Source organism: Erinaceus europaeus, chromosome 6, assembly GCF_950295315.1.
Source record: "Erinaceus europaeus chromosome 6, mEriEur2.1, whole genome shotgun sequence".
Classification (NCBI taxonomy): domain Eukaryota; kingdom Metazoa; phylum Chordata; class Mammalia; order Eulipotyphla; family Erinaceidae; genus Erinaceus; species Erinaceus europaeus.
The window spans coordinates 18,211,070-18,217,930 of NC_080167.1; positions in this window are offsets into that span (position 1 = coordinate 18,211,070).

Here is a 6,861-nt window from a genome sequence, read left to right on the forward strand (position 1 = left end):
GTCCTTGGGCATTGTGACATGTGTGCTCAACCAGATGCACCACCACCTGGCCCCGAATTTAGGTCTTTGTTCCATTTTGAATGAAAAAATTTAACTATCTTTATTTAGTCAGTCAGAAATCTAGGGGGAAGGGGATATAGGGAGGGGGAAAGACAGAGAGAGACCTGCAGCACTGCTTCACTACTTGCAAAGCTTCTCCCCTGCAGGTGGGGGCTGGGGGTGTGAACCTGGGTCTTGTGAATTGTAACATGTGCGCTCAACCAGGTGTGCCACCACCCAGCCCACACTTTGAATTAAATTTTATATATGGTGTAGAGCTTGGGTCCAATATGATTCTTTTGCACGTGTATCTCCTCTCCTCTCCCCGCCCCTCTTTTTCTTTTCTTTTCTTTTTTTTCTTTTCTTTTCTTTTCTTTTCTTTTCTTTTCTTTTCTTTTCTTTTCTTTTCTTTTCTTTTCTTTTGCCACCACAGTTATCAATGAGACTTGGTGCCAGCACTAAGAATCTACCACTCCTGCTGGCCATTTTCTTCTTTTTTAAAACTATATTTTACTGGATAGGGCAGAGAGAAATTGAGAGGAGAAGGGGGAGATAGGGGGAGAAAGTGGGGGTTGGGTGGTGGCACATCCAGTTAAGCATACGTATCACATGTGTAAGGATCTGGGTTCGAGCCCCCTCTCTCATCTGCAAGGGAGAGGCTTCATGAGTGGTGAAGCAGGTCTGCAGGTGCCTGTCTTTCTCTCCCCCTCTCTACCTTCCCTCCCCTCTTAATTTCTCTCTGTCCCATCCAATAATACATGGCCACTGGGAGTTGTGGATTGGATTCATAGTACTGGCAGCGAGCCCCAGCGATAACCCTGGTGGTGAGAGAGACAGACAGAGGGGGGGGGGAGAGGGAGAGGGAGAGAGAGATTTGCAGACCTGCTCCACCACTCATGAAGTTTTCCCCCTGCAGGTGGGGAGTGGGGACTTGAACCTGGGTTCTCATGCATTGTAACATGTGTTCCCTACCAGGTGGACCACCCCCCAGTTGCTACTATATGCTTTTCTAACAGACACTGACTAATACCACTGAAACTCTTTTAAAGTTCATTCATGTACCACACTAGGGAGAACAGCGGAAGTCATGGTCTTCTGTGCTAACGACTCGCTCGCCTTGATGGGAGCAGGCCACTTGTTTTGCTTCTTCAGGCTGTAGGACTTTCTGCTTTTTATTATCTCCTCCAAGACATGCGGACACCCCTCTTGGTGCTGGAGAACACCCTCACCCCCCAACCAGCTGCAGCCAGTGATGCTTTTGAACACCCCCCCCCAGTTTTCGGGTGCCCCGTTTTCTGTTCCTCCTTCAGCTTTCTCCGGCAGCTGGCTATCCTGGTAGGTAGCTAAGTGGGGTCCCTGGCTCTGACTCAGGGGTTCCATGTCCGCACTATGTTAGCTGTGCTTCTGATCTTTGAACCATGGGCGCCGACAGACATTCCGTGCTGTAGCCGGGGCTTGCCTGAGTGTGGCTGCATCAGCCAGAGCCGGGCACCCAGCTTCAGACAGGTAGCGGTAGTCCCATTTTAATGACACATCATCACAGTGTGCAATAACAGCCGCCCACCCCCACGCTGGGGGAAACCTGTGTGTGGAAAGTTAATGACCTAAGAAGTCCTGACATAAAGCGAAACCTTGAGTGAAATTCCATGGTGTTGAGGACAGTTAATCCTCTATTAGATTTTTGTAAGATGGTGATAAAAAGCACTTTATCTTTTATCTTTCAAGCTTTGTGCACTCAGGTCACTGCATTTTATAGACACGTGGGTCTTCATTCGGCTCTTCTGGGACAGGTGATGAGAGTCACGGTGCTGTCACAAGGCAAAGACAACTTCTGGACACTTTGCCTGTCCGTGGTTTTCTTGTGGTGGGGACCTCAAGTTTATAAGGTGAGGTGATCTTGACTTAGGCACAGGGGACGCAGATGGGCTGCTTGTGCACGTCTCTCTTGTTGGTGCGTGCCTGTTGCGCACATGCATGCGTGTATGTGTGTTTGTGTGTGAAACACCTTCACACTCCAATGCAATTCACATTATTTGGTTTTGTCTAGAGAGCCTGGTGAAATCAGCTGTTTGGATAGAGAAAGAGAAAAGAAGGAGTTGCAGACTGCACTGGCTTTCACTCCAGCTGGTGTCTGCGTGAAGGTTCACTAGACAGAGTCCAGTCCCAGGAAGGTAAACCCAGATGCCTGCAGGTGAGCCATGCATGTGGCTGCCATCTTGGGGCCGAGGGGTGTGTAGCGATGGGAGGGTCATCCTTGCTAGGGCTTCCAGTGTCCCAACAGAGACTGGAGACTGGGACTCTTGAGAGCAACATGGAAAAGGAAATGAAATCAAAAAGACTGCAGACGTAGCCTAAAATGCATCTGCAGGTCATGCTTCTTGCTTGGAAATTCAGGTGTTGGTTGATGGTGGGTGAAACTCCAGTTTTCCTAGGGCCAGGTGGTGGTGCATCTGGGAGAATCCAGGTTACGGTACTCGACGACCTAGGTGCAAGTCCCTGGCCCCCACCTGCAGGCAGGAAGCTTCATAAGTTGTGAGGCAGGGCTGCAGGTGACTCTCTCTCTCTCTCTCTCTCTCTCTCTCTCTCCCTCCTCCTCCCTCCCTCCCTTCTTCCCTCCCTCCTTTGCTCTCAATTGCTTTCTGTTTCTGCTTTTTGTTTCCTGCTTCCCTGACCTGCACTTGACCTTGACCCTGGTCTTCCGCAGTTTGCCCTGTGTCTGTGGATTCCAAGGCCCTCCTCTGGCTGCTCAGGCTCAAAAGCCTGGAGCCATCCATGACTCCTCTCCTGTCACATCCAAGTCGGAAGCAAGCTTGTGACTCCACCTTCCACATACAACCAGCACCTGCCTGCCTCTGCTCCCTGCTTCCAGCATTTTCACTGCTGGTTCAATCCACTGCAGTTGATTCTCCCTCGGCCTTCCTGCTTCTGCTGCCCTCCTCCTGTCAGCCAGAGCAGCCCTGCTGAATGTAAATGTGGCTGCATCCTTCTGCTCAAAATATCTCCTTGACTTCCATATTGTTCTAACACCTTCAATGATGCTTAGAATGAACCACAATGTCTCACATGATCAGAGTCCCCCGTTACTTGCATGACCTTCTGTCCATTTCCACTATTGAGGCCATACTTACTGGGTATGTTTCTACCCCAGGACCTTTGCACCAGCTGCTGCACTTCCTGGCACCACTTTTCTGCCTCCTTGAATCTTTAAAAAAAATTATTATTATATTTTAATATTTGTTTACTTATTTGACTGGACAGAGAAACTGAGTGGGAAGGGGAAATAGAGGGGAAGAGACAGACACCTGCAGCCCTGATTCACCGCTCATGAAGCTTCCCCCTGCAGGTGGGTCAAATCTTTATCTAGTGACCCTGACTCAGAAGTTTCCCAGTCATCCCACCCCATTCCTGCCTGAGTGCTTTATCCCCCTCCCCTCTGTCAGTTTTCCATTGTGGTCCTTGCTACTGTGTAATATACTGTACATTTCATTTACTTATTCTGGGAATGGTTTTTCTTTCTCCCACTGAAATGTCAGCTCCATGAGTCAAGGGATTTCAGTCTGGCACGTAGAGGCTCCTTTTAAAACAAGGGACTGGAATAGTGTGGATTAAGGAGGGAGTTCTTCTTTGCATGACAAGCCCATAGGCTTATGCGTAATGGCTGACTTTCACCTCTTGGCTGTGTGCCTTTGGATTCAGGCAAATTTTTTAATCTCTTTGTGCCTTTCGGTCCTTCCTATAAAATAGGGTCAGTGTTGGTAGTTGACCCCAGAAAAACTGTCAGAGTAAATCAAATGAACAGATGAAGAGCATTCGGGGCACAGTCTGCACACAGGAAGCACCATCTAGAAGTCGCGGGGCCAGGCAGTGGAGCACCTGGTTAAGTGCACACATTACAGTGTGAAAGGACCCAGGTTCAAACCCCTGATCCCCACCTGCACGGGGGAAGCCTCACAAATGCTGAAGCAGGGCTCTCTCTCTCTCCCTGTCTGTCACCCCTCCCCTCTCAGTTTCTCTCTGTCTCTATCCAATAAATAGATGAAAAAACAAAACAAGAAAACAAACACCACAGCACAGAGCCAGGCTCTGTTGTGATCAACTCCTCAAACTTCTCTCCCCTCTTCCTCCTTAATAACCATTCTTAGTACACACTCTCCTTTCCAACTTTCCCCCTTACAGTAAATACAAACATCTTTACTGGTGAGAAAAAATTGTACTTGACATGCTTGGGGGAAAAAACCAAAATCAAACCCAAATTTTATACTTCATGTAATTTTTTTTCTTTTGTCATTTGATTTATTATTATTTTTTTCTCAACAAGACATCATGGGGGTAGTTTCATCCCACTCCACAGACCAAAAAAGAACAACTCTATTTATTTATTTATTTATTTATTATTTAGTTTATTTTTGCTGCTGGTGGTTTCTGTTCTAGAATGTGGGTCTGCTCTAGTAGCTATTCCACTCTGGTGGAACTTTAAGCTATTTTCTAGCTTCTGTGGCTACCAACAGTACTCAGTTAACATCCCAGCACCTGCCCTGGGAGTGCTGCTTTTCTCTAGGGTTAGATCCCAGGGCATGAAATTGCTGGGTGTCAGGCAGGGTTTTAGTGTTTGCTGTTTTTTTTTTGCTTTTTTTTGTTTTGTCTCCAGGATTATCCCTGGGGCTCAGTGCCAGCACTACAAATCCACTGCTCTTGGTAGCTGTTTTTTTTCCTTTTGTTGCCCTTGTTATTTATCATTGTTGTTATTACTGTTGTTATTGCTGCTGCTGTTGTTGGATAGGACAGAGAGAAATCGAGAGAGGAGGGGAAGACAGGGGAAGAGAAAAATGGACACCTGTAGACCTGCTTCACCGCCTGTGAAGTGACCCCGCCCCCTGCAGGTAGGGAGCCAGGGGCTCAAACTGGAATCCTTGAACTTTGCTCCATTTGCACTTACCCCGTTGTGCTACCCCCCAACCCTGTGTTTGCCATTGTAATAAATACTGCACATTGACCTCAACCACGGTGTTTCCGGTTCTAATCTCACCAGCAGCATGTAAAAAGCTTTTCTTTCCTTTTTTTATATTGTAAATTTTATTTTGAGAAATAGAAAAAAAAAACATGAAAAGTACAAAGAGTAACATAACATCAGTGTACTCAGCACCTAGAAATGTCAGCTGTTAGCATTTTGTCACATTTGCAGCAAGCCTTTGGTTATCTTATTAAAAAAAAATCCCCAGTATGATAGAAAAAGCTGAAGTTCTCTTTTGCAGTCCTTCCTCTACAGAGAAAATTGCAATTATAAGTTGAGTATACACAAGCCATTTATATATTTTTACATAGAGTAAGTACGGTGACCAAGATGTTGTCTTTGCTTTAAATTTTTTTAAATTATCTTTATTTACTTACTACATAGACACAGCCAGAAATTGAGAGGGAAGGGGGTGATAGACAGGGAGAGAGACAGAAAGACACTTGCAGCACTACTTCACCATTTGTGAAGCTTTCCCCCTGCAGGTGGGAACCAGGGGCTCGAACCTGGGTCCTTGTGCACTGTAACATGTGCATAACCAGGTGTATCATCACATGGCCCCAAGATGTTATCTTTGCACATTGAACATTTTTATGTAGAGGGCATATTGATCATGGTATACTGTAACATTTTTTTTTTTTTAAGGAACCAGCATGTTTTGTGGATTTATTCAGTTGAGGACATTTAGATGGCCCTTATTCTTTTTTGCTGGCTGTGTAATATTCGATTACTTTATGGTTTGTTTAGCTCTTTTCCATGGATTCCAGTACCCCACTATTTTACACAATCCTGAGAGAAACATCCTTAGTGGGGACTGTCAAATTTTTCATTATGTATGTTTGCACACTTTACACAGCACCCTGACTTGTATGCCGTATGTGTCATTAATGATGGACTTGCACATTCTGAGAACTGTGTTATTAGGTAATTTCATTCTTGTGCAAATGAGCTGTTTGAAGCAGATGCTATTATGTAAAATGCCGGGATTTTACCATGGCTACAAAGTCACCAGGCAATAGGAATTTGGGGGCTATTGTATATGAAGTTCGTTGGTCACTGAAAATAAAAGCATCTTAAAAATATCTTTTTCAATTGCCACCAGGGTTATTTCTGGGGCTCAGTGCCTATGTGACAACCCATTGCTCCAGGTGGCCATTTTTTCCCCCTCCTTCCCGTCCTGCTCTTCCTCCTTCCTCTCCTCTTTCTTCTCCCCTCCTTTCTCCCATCCCCCACCTTCTTTTTCCTGATAGGACAGAGAGAAATTGAGAAGGGAGGGTAAAGATAGTGGGGACTGGGGACTTGAACCCAAGTCCTTGTGCTTGGTGACGTGTGCACATAACCAGGTACGCCACCACCTGGTCTACTAACAAGGACATCTTATTCCCTGACTATTCTGTATGGAAAAAGATGCCCCTTTTTCTTTGCGTAGACACAGAGACATTCTCAAGGAGAAAAATTCCGTTTTTGCTGCTTCTTCCTGCCTGCCAGATGCTTCTTTCTTCCAGGGCAGAGAGACTGATGTGTTGTAGTTGACTTCTGTTAATTTGGTTGCTGGTCACTACAAGTGGACACCAGGATGGACAGTTTCCACCTGCTGACATCTTAAGTACTTGAATCCTTTTGTACCGGGTATTTCCGTTCATCCTGGCCATATTTCCTGAGTGCCCAGTAGGTGCCACAGGCCCCGATACTGGCCGGGGACCCTTGGTGTGGTCCTTGCTGTCATGTCTCCACTCAAGGTGGGATTTAAAAAATATTTTTTATGAGTGATTTAATAATGATTAACAAGACTGTAAGATAACAGGAGTACA